Source organism: Ostrea edulis, chromosome 4, assembly GCF_947568905.1.
Source record: "Ostrea edulis chromosome 4, xbOstEdul1.1, whole genome shotgun sequence".
In the NCBI taxonomy this organism is placed as follows: domain Eukaryota; kingdom Metazoa; phylum Mollusca; class Bivalvia; order Ostreida; family Ostreidae; genus Ostrea; species Ostrea edulis.
The window spans coordinates 37012991-37036481 of NC_079167.1; the positions used below are offsets into that span (position 1 = coordinate 37012991).

At 35.8% G+C, this 23491-nt stretch overlaps 1 protein-coding gene across 3 annotated transcripts in view; it reads left to right on the forward strand.

Annotated features, from left to right (window-relative positions):
* Positions 1-23491, forward strand: part of LOC125671241 (beta-1,3-galactosyltransferase 5-like) — a 40666-nt gene that overhangs the window by 9034 nt on the left and 8141 nt on the right. The window contains exon 1 of one of the 3 annotated variants that reach the window (XM_048906780.2): positions 21422-21656. The exons of 1 other annotated variant lie outside the window; for it this stretch is intronic. The gene's annotated coding sequence lies outside the window, so the exon portion shown is untranslated. Of the gene's footprint in view, positions 1-21421; positions 21657-23244; positions 23468-23491 lie in introns of those variants that run through there. One more of the 3 variants, XM_048906781.2, reaches the window with a different exon arrangement.

The window sequence follows — 23491 nt, forward strand, 5'->3', positions numbered from 1 at the left end:
GAAGATCGCTCATCTGCATCAAGATGCGTGTCAATTTGTTCTTAATTTTAACTATAGGTGCTGCATCTTGGGGCATTGAGGGAAACTTGTTTTAGACAATGTTTTAAGATGCATGTAACAAACAAATGAAAGATTTTTTGTTTGTTTTGGTTAACAAATGAAAGATAGTGTATAACAGTTGTATTAAGAATTACACTACAATTTTTAAAAGTTATTTGATTTGTATAATTAATGATACAAGAATCCTTTGTTTTCTGTGAAACGCCGACATCACAGAAAGACTGACACGTGATCAACAAGTTAGATTAGCAACTGAAACTGGAAGACCAAAAAAAAAAAAAAAAATGCTCTCCTGTACACTGAATTATGTTTTATGAATACCATTTTCCATTCATCTGTCCACTGTATGGTAATTTTTGTAGCAGTTAAAATCATTCAAATGCGCAGGCATTTCTTTGGAAAAGGTGCAAAGATGTGTATAATCTAGGGAAGTCCGTTTTACCAAAATATGAAGTTACTGTGAGTAGATGACTGATATTTGAAATATAAACGTCCTACGAATGCAGTTAATATTACTTTGCTGTGTAGTGATGCACAGACAAAACCCAGAGGAAACCCATGTGTCGGAATGAGTGACCATTATACCCTCTTACGTCGATGTCGATTGCGGGGATCGAACTCGGGTCGCAGCGGCGAGAACCACTACTGTACTGGACATCCACAAAAGTATTTATCAAACACCAGAAATAAAAAGTACCTGTAAAACAGCAGAACTAGAAAGTACTTATACAATATTGTACCCATTCTGGTGCGTTATGAAGGGGAAAAACTGAATCAATGCCAACAAAATACACAGAGGTGCAACCAAGTAGCGATGAGCTTCACACGCTAACGTAACCATCTTTCACTCAAGAAGGGGTTGTGATGGTAAAGTATGTAGTTCCAAATGAATTAATTACAGATATATATCTACCCTTTAAATGATTAATTGTAAAATTGCGGTGGTATCCATGCTTAGCCTCACTCACACCGAATTTCAATGAAATTCATGCGAAGTTCTGAAGATGTATCAGCATGATCTGGTCAGACAAACTGTTACGTTACAATGCTAATTCTGGTTGTGTCGTGGTTGTTGCTTCTTGATGACTCGTAGGATTATCATTTAAACTTCATATTCAAATTACAATGTTAATATATGCATTAAATGATTATGGTATTTTTGACGTTTTTTTTGGCAATATTATCTGCATAGAACAATAAAATTGTCAAAGATGGATTCTTCTAGCTGAAATCATCGGTTTATTGAGAATTGTGTCAATGGGTTTTGTGGTTTTTGTTTCTGTGTAAAGTTAAACTCAAGGTCTTCATTTCGCTAGCGAAGAAATTTATTGTAACGTTTCACGCACATACATTATGTAACACAAAAATGGGTGAAGGCTTCCAGAGGGTTCACTTGCTCGAAATATCATGAATGCAATCTTTCTATATTTCGATCCCGTGGAGATTCGGGGTAGAATAGATCCTTAGTACCTCTTACTTGTTTAAGAGGCAACGAAATGAGGTGGTATATCGGATGAGACCGCAAAAACCGAGATCTCGTGTCATAGCAGGTGTGACACGATAAAGATCTCCCCGCTCAGATACCATGGGCACCGAGCAGCCATATAGGCCTAAATTTTGCAGCCCTTCACCGGCAATGATGACGTCTCTATAAGAGTGAAAAATTCTCGAGCGGAACGTTAGATAATATACAACTCTGTATTTTGTTACGTTAGCCAATTAATACTCGGTCAATGACTCATTCCCGTGCTTGAAAATATTTTTTTGCGATTTGTCGTACTGAAGATTTTTTTTCAGCTGAGAGAATGATAATATATATTTCATACGATTTACGCTTTTAATCAATAATTGATAATAGGCCTACACATGTAGGGCGTGGATAGCACTTAGTGCATGTGTGTCTACTTTAATAAGCGTAGAGGTGTTGTACCCAACTATCACACGGTCACTAGAGGTGACATTCTGTCTATCACACAGTCACTAGAGGTGACATTCTATCACACATTCACTAGAGGTGACATTCTGTCTATCACACAGTCACTAGAGGTGACATTCTGTCTGTCACACGGTCACTAGAGGTGACATTCTGTCTGTCACACGGTCACTAGAGGTGACATTCTGTCTGTCACACGGTCACTAGAGGTGACATTCTGTCTATTACACAGTCACTAGAGGTGACATTCTGTCTGTCACACGGTCACTAGAGGTGACATTCTATCTATCACACAGTCACTAGAGGTGACATTCTGTCTATTACACAGTCACTAGAGGTGACATTCTGTCTGTCACACGGTCACTAGAGGTGACATTCTGTCTATTACAGTCACTAGAGGTGACATTCTGTCTATTACAGTCACTAGAGGTGACATTCTGTCTGTCACACAGTCACTAGAGGTGACATTCTGTCTGTCACACGGTCACTAGAGGTGACATTCTGTCTGTCACACAGTCACTAGAGGTGACATTCTGTCTATCACACAGTCACTAGAGGTGGCATTCTGTCTGTCACACGGTCACTAGAGGTGACATTCTATCTATCACACAGTCACTAGAGGTGACATTCTGTCTGTCACACGGTCACTAGAGGTGACATTCTGTCTGTCACACGGTCACTAGAGGTGACATTCTGTCTGTCACACGGTCACTAGAGGTGACATTCTGTCTGTCACACGGTCACTAGAGGTGGCATTCTGTCTATCACACGGTCACTAGAGGTGGCATTCTGTCTATCACGATCATGTAGAATGGCAGGTGTGCACGAACATTTGTAGTCTCGATCAATGTTTTTTCTAAAACATATTATATTTTAATCGCACTGGTGACGTATAAATTGTATGACCATTTCAAATAACAATGATACAGATGACCTGTATAATATTTACATGCAAAATATTACTTATCCTCCGTTCATAAGACGTGTTGTATTTCGTGTATACATGTGAACATTAGTGTGACTTGTAATACATGTGAACATTAGTATGACTTGTAATACATGTGAACATTAGTATGACTTGTAATACATGTGAACATTAGTATGACTTGTAATACATGTGAACATTAGTGTGACTTGTAATACATGTGAACATTAGTATGACTTGTAATACATGTGAACATTAGTGTGACTTGTAATACATGTGAACATTAGTATAACTTGTAATACATGTGAACATTAGTATGACTTGTAATACATGTGAACATTAGTATGACTTGTAATACATGTGAACATTAGTATGACTTGTAATACATGTGAACATTAGTATGACTTGTAATACATGTGAACATTAGTGTGACTTGTAATACATGTGAACATTAGTGTGACTTGTAATACATGTGAACATTAGTGTGACTTGTAATACATGTGAACATTAGTATGACTTGTAATACATGTGAACATTAGTATGACTTGTAATACATGTGAACATTAGTGTGACTTGTAATACATGTGAACATTAGTGTGACTTGTAATACATGTGAACATTAGTATGACTTGTAATACATGTGAACATTAGTATGACTTGTAATACATGTGAACATTAGTGTGACTTGTAATACATGTGAACATTAGTATGACTTGTAATACATGTGAACATTAGTGTGACTTGTAAAACATGTGAACATTAGTATGACTTGTAATACATGTGAACATTAGTGTGACTTGTAATACATGTGAACATTAGTGTGACTTGTAATACATGTGAATATTAGTATGACTTGTAATACATGTGAACATTAGTATGACTTGTAACTAAGACCTCGCTAGGTATGCTTTATGTTACGGGTTAAGCCGGTCTTCAGACTGCGCCTCTCTCTCTCTTCTTACCTTTATTAGGTCAAAATCTTGGCAAGTTTTATGTTCCGAGCAACAGGTTCCCCAGACCGCATTTAGCATTGAACTAAACTGTGTACAAAAAGAGCATCAAGTGCTGTGACCCAAATGATTTTAAACAAATATAGTGCATATCTTCTAATGTGTCAAAATTACGACAAGAATCCACCCCAATGTTTAAATAATTCTACATGTATTAGGTGCATATACTTACTAGTACCATGAAATGTACAATAAACGTGACATAATTTCAACTTATGAGGAAAATGACAGACCTAATACAATATATGGGCTTGAATATATTTTGAATGTACAGCATCGGTAATATGTCGAGTCTTGTAGCGCTTTTGAAATGGACTGGCGCTTGAAATATAGGACTGGAATGACCTCGTTGACTGTCCAGCACACCCGATTACTTCTAACCAACTTATCAATTGAATTGAATCAGTTTGTAAACACAGTGTTGTTTATAGTAAAAGTATTGTAAACTGATCTACAAAGAGCAAGGTATAAGTACTTCGATTGGGTTATTGATTCAAGTAGGATTCGTTAATAAATGGGTCAATGGTTCAAAGCGGGATCTAATATTATGATAAGCTATCTGAAAAATGTTTCAAAGGGTTGGCGCATGATAACATTTTTTGTTCAATCTGGGAAGTACGTCCACAGTTTGGGATTGACGTAAGTGTTACATTAAACGCCTTGTTTTGTCATGAAATTTCTTTAGATACTTTAAGTTAAAAGTCAATCAAGGAGAAATATCGTCATTTCATGCATTTTAATAAGGTGACCCACCTTCGATCGTATAAAAAATTCATTTCAAATATTTCCGGATAGCTGATTCCCCATACAACATTGTATAAGTTTACAATTAGACCGATTCACGCATAGATAATATAGAGTGCTGTCTTTCTGTTCTATCGAGTGTTATGTGGGATATATAGTACGGATACGATGGGGAAGGTCATAATTGGGAAGGTCATGATGATAAGTAATGAATTGGATGTCTTCCCTTTCTGGTTTTAAAGTATCGTTTCAAACAATTTGATTTCACTTAGTCTCGCTAGATGTGTTGCTATTATCTCTGGATAAACAAATCTCCTGTTCAGCTCATTTTGACCCAATATGGATACTAGTCTCAAATATGGTTTCTGTGAAGAATCTTGGTATCAATTTTTGGGTTCAATCTAAACCACAGGGGCTAAGCCCGTTTAGACCCGAAACTCATTGTAACCATCTATATATATGGTTACAATGAGTTTCGGGTCAAAACAGTAGGTGTGACACGCTAAAGAACCTTCACTGCTCAATGGCCATAAGCGCCGAGCATAGGCCTAAATTTGAAGCCCTTCACTAGTCTTGGTGATGTCTCCATATGAGTGAAAAATTCTCGAACGAGACGTTCAGCAAGATACAATCAATCAATCGATTCACTTAGCGCCCTGCTCTTTACCTATCGCCCAGCTCTTCACTTAGCTCCTAGATCTTCACATAGCGCCCAGTTCTTCACTTAGCGCCCTGCTCTTCACCTAGAGCCCAGCTCTTCACTTAGCGCCCGGTTCTTCACTTAGCGCCCTGTTCTTCACTTAGCGCCCTGTTCTTCACTTAGCGCCATGCAGCTCTTCACTTAGCACCCAGCTCTTCACTTAGCTCCCAGCACTTCACCTAGCGCCCAGCTCTTCACTTAGCGCCCAGCTCTTCACTTAGCGCCCAGCGTCAGAGGTCTTTCATAATTTTAAAAGTGAAGGTATCCGTGTTATGTAGACATTGGCATGAGGAAGACCCATCACTGCTGCGGCCCTAAGCGCCATATCTTGGTCAAGATTTGTGGTACATTACCTATAGCTGGTGATGTCTCTACGTTAGTGAAAAAATGGGCCGTAAAACGATATACCAACAAACAGAAATGAGCATTAAGGTTACTTAACATCAGCGCGATTTCTCATTGGTTTCTTAACATCAAGGTTATTTGACATTAAGATAACCGGTCACGGTAGATCAGAGGTTACAGCGTTCGCTTCGTGATCGGGAAGTCATGAGCTCCAGCCCAGTCTAGGCACAAGATGTAAACATCGGTAGCGATTGTTCCTTTGCTAGCAGTTGACATTTAGAATTGAGGTCTCTCGGACATGACCTTGAAAACGGAGGTCACATGTCCTGACAGTCGTTGGCAAGGTAAAGAACCTTCACTGAACCCTAAGCGCTTAATTAGCATAGTTCTAAGTTTGTGACACTTCTAGAGCCAGTGAAGTCTCAGTACGTATGACTGAAAAATTCTCGAACGGATGTTAAATAAACAAATATGATAGAGGTCATTTATCATTAGGTTACTTATCAGTGATAATATTTACAATGTACCATTGAGGTTAGATATCATTGATATTACTAATCAGCTGTGTTATCCAAGAAAGGTGAAGATAACGAACAGTGATCAATCTCATAACTCCTATAAGCAATATAAAATAGATAGTTGGGCAAATACGGACCCCTGGACACACCAGAGGTGGGAACAGGTGCCTAGGAGAAGTAAGCATCCCCTGTTGACCGGTCACACCCGCCGTGAGCCCTATATCCTGATCAGGTAAACTGAGTTATCCGCAGTCAAAATCAGTGTGCCAAGAACGTCTTAACAATCGGTATGAAACACGTCAGACAGCATTTGACCCAATGATAGGTTGTATTGACGAACTAGATCGTTATAACGACCATAGAATTTGCGAAATGCTGACTTCAAACGAGACTGTTGAAACCCCTGTACCATCAACATGTTTGTCAGTAGCTTACCTCGATTTAAAAACTGACTATATATCTATCATTGTTATTACTAATCAACTGTGTTATCTATCATTGTTATTACTCATCATGAATGCTACTTATTATTACTAATGAAAACGCGATGAACAGTGATCAATCTCATGAAGAATATTCGCTTAACCTTACTTATCGTCAAGTTTACTTATCAATGATGCTATTTATTACTAACCCCACTTATTTTATTGAGGTTACTTATCAATGATGCTATTCATTACTAATCCCAAGTAATTCTTGTTATTCATAGTATTAGAAAAGATAAGAAGTTGGGCTTTAATGTTGTCATAAGATGTTTCTCGGTCTCCATCACTATAGGAAACAACTGTGTCGTGTATAGGACTGTTTTCTGTTAAAGTTTACTTTATTTTGATTAAGGGTGATATGTGCATTGGTTATTACTGTATATATATATATATATATATATATATATATATATATATATATTATAGGATTAAACTTTCGAAGCCCTTTTATGTTAAGTTTGTGAGTAAAATATCCAGAGTATACACATCGATAAATTCTTCAAAAAGAATGTTTGATTCTTATAAATCCAATTCGTTCCATGTTTTATCAATTTGAAAAAATTGAATAGTTTCCCCGCACTGTGTTAATTGTTTGTATACATAGCGTTTTTGGATTTATTGATGTGTAAATTCTCGTTTAGATTTATTTTTGTCCAATCAAAACAATTGTAATAAATGACATTGGAATTATATATATATATATATATATATATATATATATATATATATAACAATGCTGATGATCCATAAGCATACAAATTTCCCTGGATTTTTGAACTTTTGAAGAAGAAAAAAAAACACGCATAATTTTAGTGCAAATTTTCTCCTCTACAGCGCATTCGAGATATGTATCTCACAAAGATACGAATTAGGTCAATGGAAAATTAAATCATGTGCTTTACTTCAATTCAATTGAGAACAAGTTCAAGAACGGACCTTCTTAAAAAAAAAAAAGAAAGTGAATAATGTAGTACAGTGTATTATTGTCTATTGTCATTGTCATTCGTTTTGTATTTTATTTCTGCGGTGAAAAGGGACTGCATTTCTGTCCACGTATGTAGGGCGGTGTATATGATTACGGGTCTCACTGATAAGCCAGTTGGCTTAAAGTGATAAAGAATAAAATTTTGTTTGTTTTATGTCCGTTCGAGAATGTTTCACTCATACTGAGACGTCAACAGCTGTAATAGACCTATCCATAGCGTTAAGGATCGTAATTCAAATTCAAATTCATTTTATTCACTCAAACCACATTATACATGGTACATGAGGTGCATTAAGTAAACATACATTTGAGTAAGAATAAGGTCAGAATATGTACAAATATACAATATACATGTATTGAAAAAGTATTTACAAAATATATTAAGGAGGACAGACTAACTCATAGATTTTTGAGATAAACATACAGAGTTTTAAAGTGTTTTAACCTTACTGGTTGACATAATTTCATGAAATTTAATAACATTAGGTCTTGTGTAATACCTACTGTGTAGGTATTCTTTTCTAATATTTGACAAAGCATTACATTCTAATATATAATGGAATTCGTCTGCAATTTTCGATTCGTTACACAAAACACAAATTCTTTCATTATATGGAATACCAATCCATCTACCAGTCTCTATAGGGAGGCGGTGATTTGTGGTGCGAAATTTAAGAAAAATAGTTCTGAATTTTTTTGACAATTTTTCTAAATATTTTTCTGGTCCAAAGTCTATTTTAAAAGTTCTGTATATTTTACCTTTAGATGAATTGAACATATCGCTCGACCATGTTTGAATGAATTGATCCTTAAGTCTTTGTTTGACAGTATTTGTTATCCATTGTCCATTTATGTTCTTTTGTTGATTCCATATATTTGAAAGACCGCACATGTTTAAAATTCGATGAATACATTCAAACCAGGGGTTCTTAACAGTACCGTTAAGATATTGTGTATGCAAAAATTTATAAAGTACATTAACAATTTTAAAGTCACAACCTTGCAATAATGTAGCCCAGTATGAAATCATTCTGCTATACACATTAATATAGATTGGGAAACGACCTGTTTCGCCATATACCATAAATGAGGGTGTAGAGCTTTTCAGCTGAAAAATGTGTTTCAGAAATTTTAAGTGAATGCGCTCTACAACTTGTAAATTTTTACCCCCATATTTCACATCCATGAATTAAAGCTGAAAAAACTACTTTGTGAAACAGGTCAAATTGACAACTAATTGGTAAATCAAACAATCTAATTTTCCTTATAATTCCATACATAGCTTTCTGGGCTTGTTCACATAAATGTTTCTTAGCTCTACAAAAAGACCCTGATCTAGAAAATATAATACCGAGATATTTGAATTCTTTTACATTCTCTATAACACCCCCATTATAGTAAAATTGCCTTTTCATCAATGGACCCTTTGAGAATAATATCAAAATTTTTGTTTTATCGACATTAACATTCAATTTCCACTGAGTACAATATATAAAAAATTCATTCAACGCACATTGTAAATCATCATCAGATTCAGCCATTATAACTGTATCATCTGCATATAGCAGAATTAAAAGTTTCAAGTACAACATAAGTTCTTCTTCAATTGAATTAGTAACACTTTGTAGGCCAATAATGCCTTTCTCTCGTAAAAAATATTCAAGATCGTTAATATACAAAGCAAACAGAAATGGGGATAAATTATCGCCCTGTCTTACCCCAACATTACATGTGAAAAAGTCAGTTGACATGCCATTTATCTTAATCATTGATTTAATTCCCATATACATATTTCTGATATTCGTAGCAGTGAGGGTTCTTTAGCGTGTCCACACCTTTCGCGATAATGGACCTCCGTTTTCTCACTGCTGAATGCCGAGCGTGTCAAGGTCACGTCAAACCTAAGTCATACGAAGCGAACGCTCTATCACCGAGCTACCGAGAATAGAATAATAATGATAAAAAATAGCATAAATAAAATATTTTAGGGGCTACATTAGACACTCATCAGATACTTGTATGTAGTCCTCTTCCTAAAATGTTGGGAATCGTTATGTATCCTAAGCCCTGAATTGATGACCATAAAAAGGATTCCTTATTTATACACATTCTGGATGAATGTTTGATATTGTATAACGTGTAACCAAATATTTCACTACAAGAAGATGATAATTGACGTTTTCACCATGAGCACTCGTCCACTGGACCTCGTACATTTACCTACAGTTTCTCTTCTTTCTGCCCAATAAGATTAATGGCAGTATGTGTTTTTGAAAATATCTAAACGCCGACACGAAAATCGACATTTAGAAGAAGAAAGTGCTTGGCAGGAATGTAAAATGATTCTTTAATCATTTTACATTCTTGTCAAACATTTTTAATATGATATATTTATTTAAAAGGAGAAAATAATTAAAGTTGTAAATCTTGTATATAAATTTGGGTGATAATGCAGGGAATGGTTACAATTAGGGACCTATATACTAACATATAGGTCCCTGGTTACAATATACACGGAACTTCAGTGATCGATAAACGGAGTGAACCTATTCAAAACATATGGCACACACACACACACAGACACACACACGCGCGCGCGCGGCTGTTGAAGGATCTGAACGGAATTCCTTCTATAGACCTTGGAAGGAAATTATCAACCATTGGAGCGTACAGGAATTGTACTATTGAAAATAGAGTTTCGTGGTGATAGATCTTATTTCCTTGGACACGGAAACTAAGTGCATAGCAACAATATTGTGTTAATCAACAGTTCTGTTGGTAGCATTTTTTTTGGACCCACCTATCGGTAAATATTTTGCGAACACCTAGGTAATCACAGTAGTAGATTTAAAAAATACCAACAGTCACAACAACACAACATGATGTTACCGGTATAATGGAACAAACAGGAAACACTCCTGACGTTTATGAATTCTGTTAATGAGTTCTCTATGTTACATCGGCATTCGTATTTATTTTCTATTAGCTCTTTTTATTTTGTCATCATCGGGTTTACAATATGTACTATCCAGCGTAGTAGTAAGGCTGACACAGATCAAAGTATGTTTGATTTGGCTTATTAGCAGCCGTTATGTGTCGTGTACTGAATGACATTCCTTAGTTCTAACTGTACACGCCCGTAAAAGTAAACAAAAGATAGATGTACAAATAAGGTAAAAGAATACAAAAGATATATGTACAAATAAGATTATTTACACTTTAAAGCATATACTTATCAAATCAAGTTTTCTAAGGGGGAAATCTTGGTGAAACTGTTAAATAGCAGTATCTTTATGAAGACAGGGCTTGACATGTCACGCAAAACTGAGTTGAATTAATTGAAACAGAGAAAGGCCTCTTTTGAAAAAAATATAATGGTGGCCTGTTTTGTCATTGAATTCAATAGTTTATATCGCTTTCAACCTTTTTCATTATTTCGTGACATCATCTTGCGTTAATGTTAGGTACATGTTCTGTGCTGGATATTCTCCCTGATTTCCTCCTACTTTGTTGTGAGAACAGAGACACGGGTATATTCTATCTCTGAAGGGAGGAAGTGCAAACATGAAGAAATATTAAATGTATGATGTATTCATTAACAAACCCATCCATGTACATCGTCTGTTTCCATTTCACCGACGGATGACCTTGTGAAATCGACTGGAGACAGTCTAACCAATACAATTCTCAGGATTGGCTGGTGTTTACTTATTGCTGAGTGTTTAAGGGTTGGTCATTTTTGCGATACATTAAGGAAAGAGTCACACCTAATTATTTTCAATACGATTTTTCTAATACCTGTTAAAGTATTTATAAGTCCATTCCCGATACAATTATGCAGAGCAGCTTTTCACAGGACCATTAAACATCTCCACCAAAAAATCCTTTGAAAATGTGTAAATCGCTGTTAGGAAAATCGCTGTTGAAAAGGCAAACATTTTGCTTTGAATAGCATTAGAGAGAAAAAAAGCATTTTGCTTTGAATAGCATTAGAGAGAGAAAAAGCATATCCCTTAATTTGAAATTTTTTGAAATGTCTTAAGCTGCATGGTATTTATCAATGCTTGCTAATAGGCGATTGAAAAGGATGAAGATAACCAGAACTTATCATCTTATGTCAGTCTGATTTCTGAAGATATGCTATTTAATGCCTTGTCTGGAGTTTGGTTGTGGACGTTTAAGAAAGCAAAATCTAACTATCAAAATACAAAGGATGAGTAATAATTGTAATAGGATAACGAAAGTCTCTGAAACGGACACCAATTGAACATCCCTAAAACAGGAAATTTCTTTTAAGTCCACTTTCTGCTATTGTGTCTAAAGACTTGCACTCTTTTTGCGAAACTAAAAGTTAATTTCCCTGAGATTCCTTAAAATGCAGGGAAACCCTTTCAGCACAAGTATAATATGTGTAACAAAGAAGAAATAAGCTTTAAGTGCACTATTATTTAATGAAGACATTATATTTTACATGTCAAACTAAAGACCTGTTATGAAAAATGCATCCTTTTAAAGTTTTAGAAATGATATATTTACATAAATGGATTTTAAATATTGATCGTATCCCCTAGGAAAAATAAAATCATGTAAATTCTTTTTAAACGTATTTTCAGAAACTGCTGAAAAAATCTCGACTGGGTTCCCCTATACGTTAAAGGTTTATTCAGAAATTTAGCGCGTTTTGGCGGCCATTTTCAAAATTGCGAGTTGCCGTGCTTAACTATTCCCTACATACCAAATTTTGTTGAGATTGGACATTACAATGACGCGTTTTCGGAGGCCATTTTGAAAATTTCGAGTTTACTATTCTATTTGCCAGCCTAAACTATCCCTACATACCAAATTTTGTTGAGATCTAGCAACACTGAAAAATTGGTGTGTTTTCAACGGTCATTTAAAAAAATTCCACCAGTTTAAAAATTCCAAGTTTACAATTCTATTTGCCATTCTCAACTACATGTACCTCTACAGACTCGTTTTCGTCGAGATCAGAAAGCGTTGAAAATTTGACCCAATTTTGGTGGCCATTTTGAAAATGGCCGACATTTTGGCAATTTGAAGTTAAAGCTGCATGGTCCGAATTTCGATAAATTTTTGTTCACAAATGCTGCCTGAGGTGCTTCATACCAATTGTTAGGCCCTTCTTCACACGTTGATTTTGACAACGGATTACTCCATTTTCCTGATCCAGATATTGGGCTCACGACGGATATGACCGGTCGACAGAGGATGTATATTCCTCCTAGGCACCTGACCCCCACCTCTGGTATATCCATGGGCCGTGTTTGCCCAACTCTCTATTTTGTATTGCTAATAAGAGTTATGAAATTGATCTCTGTTCGTTTTCCCCCCACCTTTTCATTTAAATGAGGATATACCCATCCCATTGTTGAATGTATGTCAGTTAAAGTCAACAGATGCAGCACATAATCGTGAAGATAAGAAGAAAATACCCCAGACAGTTTGCTACCTGGACACGTATTAGATCCTGTCTGGGTATAGATTGTATAGAGCGAAGTCTGGTTGAAATATCATTACCAGCAATTAGCTTCACACAATGGACTTTGATGATGAACAGTTGGTGTTCCTATCAGCGGACAACAAAAGATAAAATCTATCTCAAGCTGGGTTTTTTTTTTAATAAAGTACAGTAATTGTACGTGGGTGTAGAATATTTTGTTCAGTGTTCATCAAAAATATTGAAAACGCACGAGTAGTTTTCATACACGTATAACGTTCATTCGTAAAATAGCGAAAATTCCAAACTTGAAGACTGAATAATGCTTATATTTACTTCCCCCGTGTAAGCTGAGGTGTTAAAGGCACAGTTCTAGTTCAATAAATGCTAGCTGGACCAAACTTAAAAGTATGATGCTCGCTTGCTTCGTGCACTGTTAGTGATGTGCGCAGTTTTCAGGAATGTCTAGAAGAGAGTTAGAGTATTTAGAAAGGTTTTCAGTTAGGTATTGTGACTATTTAAGATAAATAATGAGGTCACGTGATTGCATACATGTAGCTCTCACGCTAAAGATTCGTGCAGTAGGTATACTTCAGTTTACATTGATTCTTGAATGTAGGTGTGAGGAGACAAATTTTGGGGTTATATTATAATAGGCCTATTTGGTTTTGCATATACTTGTAAAGGGTAACTGCTAATTATATATGCATCAAACAACGTTTATTTCAATTATTTATAGCATTAATCGATTCATATTCGGACGGACGAAATGCAGTCTGATTAAAATCAAACCTCTCACTTCGCTCGATATACGGACAGTCGCTGATTTTAATCAAACTGGACGAAATGTAGAAGAATGTAAAACTGGAGAAACGTTTATGAAGAATTTCTATCACTAAACAATTCAGACAATTTTTTCACATAAATTGCTATTTTCAAATATGCTTATACTAGTATTTCAATAGTCACTCGGTTGACTATAAGTGTTAAATTGTTTACGCAAAACTTCAGACGCTAGTAAATGGAATCGCCATTTCAGCAGACATCACTGTACTTCTTTGTTGGTGTGATATCGAGGTCTGCCTTGCGGACTGGGATACATGAAATACCCGTTTCTGGAAATTTTGTTTAAGCTCTGGTAAAAAGAAATCGGTCACGGTTTTAACTTTCTTCCTCTTAGAATGTCCTTGCAACGACATCCTCATAAAGTTTGGGCTTTTTCTATGAACATAAAGTGTTATAGATCGATTAAATCACCTGATGACCGTATAATGTACAGTACAGTATATGCTTGCTGTCTAAGATATCAACATCTTATTTATCTTGTGTGACTTAGGGTCACCAAAAAGAAAAACCATTTCACATCTTTCACTTTGTCTGAACGTCAGATTTCCCTTAGGCTAAATTAGTTTAAAGGGAATTAATCAGTTCTGTAAATTATTTATTTATCCTTGTTACGCAAGTTTTTAAGTAAGTCGGAGTCGGTCTGTACTAAATTCCCTTAAATCCAATAAGTCAACCCTTTAGTTGGAGTTTGACTATCAGGGCCGTAAGTAGGGTTCTAAATCAGGGGAGGCAGGGGATTGGGGGCCGCCGATTGACTTTACGACTGAAAATGACACTTTTTAAATCCCAATTTATCATGTTTGTGTTTCATTTGTACTATGTAAAGAATCGTAATATGGTGTCAAAGACAAAGGTGCTTGTCTTCATTTTAAACATATATCCTATAATATAACATTTATATAATTTTATTTTCTTTTTTGCCAAAAAATCAGACGAGGCAGTTGCCTCGTCTGCCTCATCGGCAGTTACGGCCCTGACTATACATCGCCATCATTAGAAGTATGCAATGGTTGCACCTTCACGCAACTTATTTTTATGCCCCCCTTTGAAAAACAGGGGGCATATTGTTTTGCACCTGTCGGTCGGTCGGTCTGTCGGTCGGTCGGTCGGTCTGTAGACCATGTGTTGTCCGCTCAATATCTTGAGAACCATTCACTTGATGATAATGATATTTCATATGTGGGTTAGTTATGAGTAGAAGAGGATCCCTATTGTTTTTCAGGTTAAAAGGTCAAAGGTCAAGGGTCAGTCTACTCTCGACAAAGGAATATAATGTCCGCTCAATATCTTGAGAACCCTTTGCTTGAAAGACATCAAACTTGGCACACTGGTACATCCTAAGGAGTAGATGACCCCTATTGATTTTGAGGTCATATGGTCAAAGGTCAAGGGTCAAACTGGGCATAGGAATATACTGACCATTCAATATCTCGAGAACCCTTTGCTTGACAGACATCAAACTTGGTACGCCAGTACATCTTCAGAAGAAGATGACCCCCATCGATTTTGAGGTCACATGGTCAAAGGTCAATGGTCAAACTGGACATAGGAATATACTGTCCGTCAAATATCTCGAGAACCCTTTGCTTTACAGACATCAAACTTGATACACTTGTACATCTTCAAGAGAAGATGACCCCTATTGATTTTGAGGTCACATGGTCAAAGGTCAATGGTCAAACTGGACATAGGAATATACTGTCCGTCAAATATCTCGAGAACCCTTTGCTTTACAGACATCAAACTTGATACACTTGTACATCTTCAAGAGAAGATGACCCCTATTGATTTTGAGGTCACATGGTCAAAGGTCAATGGTCAAACTGGACATAGGAATATACTGTCCGTCAAATATCTCGAGAACCCTTTGCTTTACAGACATCAAACTTGATACACTTGTACATCTTCAAGAGAAGATGACCCCTATTGATTTTGAGGTCACATGGTCAAAGGTCAAGGGTCAAACTGGACATTGGAATATACTGTCTGCTCCATATCTTGAGAACCCTTTGCTTGACAGACATTAAACTTGGTACACTGGTACATCTTCAGGAGAAGATGACACCTATTGATTTTGAGGTCGCGTGGTCAAAGGTCAAGGGTTAAACTGTACATAGGAATATACTGTCTGCTCAATATCTTGAGAACCCTTTGCTTGACAGACATCAAACTTGGTACACTGGTACATCTTCAGGAGAAAATGACTACTAATTATTTTAAGGTCACATGGTCAAAAGTCAAGGGTCAAATTGGACATAGGAATATACTGTCCGTTCAATATCTTGAGAACCCTTTGCTTGACAGACATCAAACTTGGTACACTGGTACATCTTCAGGAGTTGATGACCCCTATTGATTTTTAGGTCACATGGTAAATCCACTCTTGACATAGGAAGATATTGTCTGCTCAATATTTTGAATTGATGATATTACTCTCAATTAAATGATGTGTGTGTGTATAACCCTTTTCAATTTTGCACCATGGGGGGCATATGTGTTTTACAAACATCTCTTGTTGACAGAACTTTTTCAAGTGATAAATGTATCGATTTTCGTGGATATAGCAATTGTACAATTTTGTTGTTGTTGATTTTTTTTTTCAGTTTGGAATTTGTAAAGGACAATATGAATTTACTTCGATGGTTGCGAAAAAGTTAGCATTCGTGTAGGCGAATATATCAAATACATGTTAAGATATATTTCACCATTAAAGAAAAAAATTATTATTGTGCACAACACTGCGTGGTACATCTCTGTACATAATGGTATTTAATTATTGGACTTGATTATCACGAACGGTGGTTTACTAAACTGCATGTGTGTGTAATGCATCCCGCCGGTTTCGAGATACGTCCGAGTTATTTCCCTTTGGAGAACTCTCGTACATAGTAAGGCGCGAAAGAATTTGTTTACACGCGGGAGTGGGACAGATATTCATCATAGCGTAAGTGAATGTACTCAGTAAGTTTCTCATACGCTGTTTGAAAACCCGAATTCGACTGATACACAAACTAAGTAAGAGATAAATATTTTGAGAGTAATTAAATACATAGAATTCTTATCCTATCACGTTGTTTCGCTGGTCATAAGTACCATATCCAAGACATTTCTTGCAAATATGACATTGTTTGTATGTTTCCACTTCGGTAAAACATTTCTTTCGATAGTATTTAGTATTTCCCACATTTACATATTTAAAGAGAAGCCGCTTTTAATACATTTCATCGTCTTCCTCGTTGGTTGTATATCCACTTTGTCCCACTTAGGCATTCAAAGTTCCACTAAATGTTTTCCTATGTTCGTTCCTCGCACGTTTCCGTTCTACTCAACCAATAATCTGAAACTTCAGGACAAAGTAATTCCTCCATCAAACATATTATATTGAGGTTCTTTTTGTTTTTGTTGTTGAAGAAATAGCAGTTGTGTGTATTTATGTGTTGTTTTCATATCGATGTATCATTGCGATTGTACTAAGTAAGTAAATCTTTTATTATAGTGACATGTGTAATACAACTTCTATATTTCAGTAAGATACATGTTAATATAATTTTACACTTTTGTACTCATGCTGAATGTATAGATTGAAAGTCATTCAAATGTAAGTAAAAGCTTTGTGAATCCAACAAACTAAGAAAAATAGAACGTGCCCTTGCGATGTATATCCTAAAATTAAATTGAGAATTCCCAAATTGATACGATTGGTTATAATATTTTTGGTCGCTCTATGAAATTCGCGTCTTTCATCACTTCCGACTAGGTCTTGTCCTCAAACAGTAAACAAAAACAAAACAAAGAAGACCGACACTGTATCATTTCATAAGCTCTAGTGGTAGACCGACACTGTATCATTTCATCAGCTCTAGTCTCTAGTGGCCGGTTTCGGTGTTTGGGGGTTATTCAGTCATATAATAAAACAATTATCGAGATTTTCTTGGTCACTACGATACTTTAAAGAGACACTACATCTCATTTTGCGCAAAAATCATGAAATGACAATTTTCCCAGCGCTTTCTCAATTTTTGTTGCATTGTTGAAAGTATGAACTTTGCGAAAATAACACTTATCTAAAGTTAAAAATTATCGTTTTAACGTAAAAATTAATACTTTTTGATGGCCTATACACAAAATATCGAGTCTCCTCCTTTCAATCTTCAGACGCATGCGCATAGACAGTAAACAGTGCAGCATGTCGTCCAGAGAGAGAAAGTGTAGTTGATAGATCTAGAATTTTGACAGATTCTGTGAGAAAAGAGGTAAAATTAGAATGAGATAAAACTCATACGTGAAATAAAATTTACCTTGGTATCAGTTTGACCGTTGGAAAACAAAGAGCTCGGAGAAACACATGTAACTCAGTGGCGGATCTAGGATTTCCGAAGAGGGGTGTGAAAGTCAAAGATTAGCCAAAGTAATCGGCCATTCTGGTGCAAAATTTGGATTTTCATTCACAATCTGTGGGGTAAAAAGGGAGGGGGATCCTGGCCCCCTAAATCTGCCATTGAAACTAGCTGCGAAGACACCACGTTTAAAAGTAAGTGCTATTTTTATCTGAACACGACACGTGTTAGTTGTAAAAACATCGGTCAGTGGGAACATGGAAGGTTTCTGTTGAAATAATGATTTATAATTACTTATTATAAGGAGCAGGGAATAATCTTATACTTGAAAGGTGAGTGTGGACCCCCTTGAAGGGGAATTTAAATAATTTCCTACAGAACACCTTTGCTGTCATTCAAAACCACGTGATGTAAATACGCATTCAAAAGTCCGAGTCAGCATGAAGAAACCTTTGAATTCCGAACGATCTTCAAAGCGCAGTTGAGAGTAAATTGATGCATCCCAATTGTTCAAAATTGTCAGTATCGATATGAAATTTATCATTTTATCAATACATGGTTTTAAAAACACTTTATTAAAATGTGGAAAATGAGCTGTAGTGTCTCTTTAAATACTGCGAAGCATAATGTTTATGACAAATGGGATGATTTCAGCTTCTCCATCGTCAACTTCTCATATTCGTAACAACATTCCATTATCACCTGCATATGATGTTTATGCCTTTCATCTGATTCGATACGCAAGAGCTTGATCTGCCTATAGTCAGTGTTTTTAAACCGAGGCAAGTTACTGATAAATAAGTTGATGTTACGGAGATTTCAACAATCTCGTTTAAAGTCGGCATTTCACAAATCTTATGGTCGTTATAATGATCTAATTTACAACTTGTCTTTAGGTCCAATGCCATCTGACGTCTCCCATACTCTTTGCACACTGATTTTAACTACGGCTTACTCTCCTTACCTGATCAAGATATAGGGTTCACGGTAAGTGTGAGCGGTCAACAGGGGATGGTTACTCCTCCTAGGCATCTGATCCCACCTCTGGTACATCCAGGGGTCCGTGTTTGCCCTACTCTTCATTGTGTAGTCTTTATAGGAGTTGTGAGATTTATCACTGCTTGGTATCTTCACCTTTTCATTCACCTTGCCGTTCGGGTATTTTATTGATTAAAAAAAAGTCAGTAATGGTATAACATTTTGCGCTCGGATTACAACAAAATATCGATGTCGGATGAAAATGTTTTAATCACATGCATGTAGGAAGGAGGGGTGTAAAATTCATGTCAAGGTTTGTCACCTGTAACTATCGTTTTTCTGATTACGTGCGCATCAACAGGGAATTTGAAATTTAGTCCGAGCCCATCCGATGGTTGTCAAATTACGCAGTTCAGTGTGGTCTTAGTTGCATGTTTACATATTCACATTTAAGCACATGCTAAATATTGAAGCCTTGCATAATCATAATGATTATAAGAATTGTTTGTGGATTTTCCCCCTATAATTTTATTGTGATGAAGCAATGATATAAGATATATTTGAACACTTAAAAAAAAAAAACAGTTTTAAAAAAAAAACATCTTTTTAGACTTGCATATTATTAGTATTATAGGTGGCTAAATTTTTATGTACCATCAGTTTTACCATGACCTTTTCAGGCGTTTATTTATTTCAACTATCATATTTTATATCATTTGATTGTACAGCGTGGAACTTTCTTAAATCACAGCCTGTTTTAAATTTTAGTAATTTTACTTCACATTATCGATGTTTTGCTAACATAGTTTTTATATTATCTTGTCTTAATGCTATTGTAATTTCCCTTTACTACTTTTATAACGTGCGTGCGTGCGTGCGTGCGTGTGTGTGTGTGTGTGTGTGTGTGTGTGTGTAACGTTTTAGTGATTATTTATAGTCATATAAGGCGCCATATGAATAAATATTATTATTAATTATTATTATATAATTATGGGATAGAGACTTTATCTAGTATGACTAGAAAATTTTATCTTTTTATGATGATATGTAAAGTCAGAAAAGCAGTTTGAAAATTATATGTTTGGGAAACCTGGGTAAGTCCGTGACGTAACATTAACATTCAACTGCTTTTAACATCACCACAAAATCAAACCTTCTCAAAATAGTCTCTGTACCAACTATGAAGGTTCAATGATTATTCCTTTGGTCCAAATATATTATATACGTTCTAATTAAAAACGTATCCAGTTCGATTCCAGCTTTGGAAGGGTTTAAAAATTAAGTATTTGGGGCAGAAGGAATATTTAATCAAATAAATATAAATTTGCACGGTTTTACAGTTTTTGATTTACCCGAAATTTTGTTTTAAAAAAAATCAAAAAAAAAAAAAAAATATCAAACCAGCATTTTGGTCAATAATTCAAAACATTAATCCATGACTCCACTTTCTATTAAAAGTTCCATCTAGCAAGATTTTGTGACTTGTGTACAATTTTTGATTTTACATATTACAATACTTCTACTTCGTTCTTTTGATCTCTCAAATTCCATGTGAATTTTTTTTCTGTACATCAAGTACAAAAAGGTCATCGTTTATTTCCAATCTACCAGCACTGACTGTATTGTTAGAAAACACGAGTGTGTATGTATTTGATGTAATGATTGATTTGTGTTGCTTTTGTTGTGTTGACACCAACAGACAAATTGAGTGTATGTGAGTAAATCGTTAGTAAATTTTATGTGCAAAAAGGTCAAGTTCAATACACTGTAGCTCAATTACAAACACTATGACCCATTTTTTTTCTTTTCAATTGCATTATTATCCTTCAATGAAGAAATCAATAACATACTTCCCTAAAAAATTTACAATACTACAAAACTTAGGAACGCACCTCTTTAAAACCTGTATTTACAGAAAGAAACAAGTTAAATAGAAACAGTGTTGTACTATGACGGCACAGAATACAGGACTATCAATGGTTGTGCTACTTGTGTACTTTTTCATTAAATTGTCGGTCGTAGCGATCCTGGATCCGCCGTGATATCATATTGTAACATAATATATTACACTGCATCCTAGGCGTGTAAAGGAAATACGAAAAGAACATCCGCTATCTGTCTGTGCATCCTAGGGATAGTGATCAGTAGCACATTTCGTAATGTCGATTTTGTCTTTCGAGCTAAAATACTACTACTTTTCTCTATCTCCTCCGACCCGACGCTTAGGGATCGCCGCATACCGTTTCAGGTATTTAATTCCGATCTGACGGTTGAGGAGAACAGTCGCTTTACAACAGGTGAACTGGATTAGGGACTTAATAAACAATTCATTGTAAGTATATCTTTTGGTACTATTTCTAACGTAAAATCTAAGCACTAAATTCCTCTTGGGTAGTGTTCAGAAGAATGCATCATTGTTCTATCTATTTTCCAGCCAATACAACACATGACCGAGTTTATAGTCCTGATTTAATTGAATTATCGATCTAACATGTCGAATTACTTTATCAAAAATTAAAAAAGAAGTCTGACTACATGTTTTGTGGTCATGAATTGGTTCTGGAAGCGAGTCATGCTTTGAAAACTAATTTGTATGAAATACATGACAAGGTCTTGCAACGGACAACCTCTTTGTTATAGACATACCGCCATTGTGTTATATTTGGTGTGTGTGTGTGTGTGTGGGGGGGGGGGGGGTGTGTGTTATAGAATGACTAGGAAACTATGTCATTTTTTGACACTCGGTGTATTTTTATCATTCAGTTGATGGTATGAGGAAATGATAATACTCTCTCTCTCTCTCTCTCTCTCTCTCTCTCTCTCTCTCTCTCTCTTTCCCTCATGTTAAAATACTACAAGGAAACAACTGAAACTGATTCGCAGATTTGGGGGGGGGGGGGGGGGAAGGATAAGAAATGTATTACAAGAATTTACAGGCTTTGAGAAAAAGATTTCCCCCCCGTTTTTTGAAAAGCAGTTATCGATCATTCCGTAGCGTAGATTTTAAAGATATTTTAAGGAGTGGCGATTTAAAAAAAAACAGTCAATGAAAGGCTCTGATTGAAATCTCTGAAGTTTACACTACATGATTCTGAATGATACACGGTGGGTCACAACTAGCCCACGGTTAAAGTACACATGACCCTTGGTCAACAATTGCTGAAGGGGTCAGCACAAGTGAAGCAGATTATTTCCAAACAGAATTTACTTCACTGTATATCAAACGTTCATCCTGTAGGAAAAACAAACAACATCTCTAGTTGTTTTGTGTGTCCCGTATTTCCCAGAATTAGTATGCTACTGTCGGGGCGCGGTCAATGGGACCAAACTTGTTGGTATCAGTGTTAAAGTTACTATTATTTACATAGCAGGTATATTTGCTTTGTGCTTGGTATGTTGCTCAGTTAAATACTCGACAGTAATAAAGATATTTGGTTAAATGCTTTCATGACGGAGTAAAGGAGCAGCTACTATTTCTGAAATTAAGATTCTTCAATGGAGTATCGCCACAATAGAGAAAATTGGTTGAATGACTATGAATTCGAGCAGAACGTATTAAGGGACAACCTGAACAGTTTCGGACATCTTGGATGTCTGGCGCATTGCTTAAATAGTTTCTGTGGTAGGATTGCTCAATTCTTCAATGTTAACATATTTGGTTATGTGTACAGTAGCATGAAATAAACTTTACTGATTTTATGTAGGGATTAATATAACACAAAGTATTAATTCATCATTATTACAATGATAGATAGACTATTGATTTAAGTATCAATGTCTTAATTTTGCCAAATTACCTCTATGAATAATTAAGAAAGTTTTCTGTATGTAAACGTTAGTATGGTTTGAATTATTGATACATGAATGCATGACGTGGTAGATGGGGTATATATACATCGCTTGTTCGATAGGATATGGGCATAACGACTGTAGTAAAAGGACACACGGGTGGATTAGTGTACAATGAATTGATTCAACGGGAGGCCTCACAATTTGAATAGTGTAAAAGTGGGGAACACATGCGCAGAATCGGTACATAAAGGTATTGAAAAGCCATACAAACACACCCAGAAAAAAACCGTCATTTATCTACCACATGGTGAAAAATAACCCCGAAGACATTTCATTAGAATCGTGTGAAAGGTAAGGTTTATTCAAAGCGCAGTA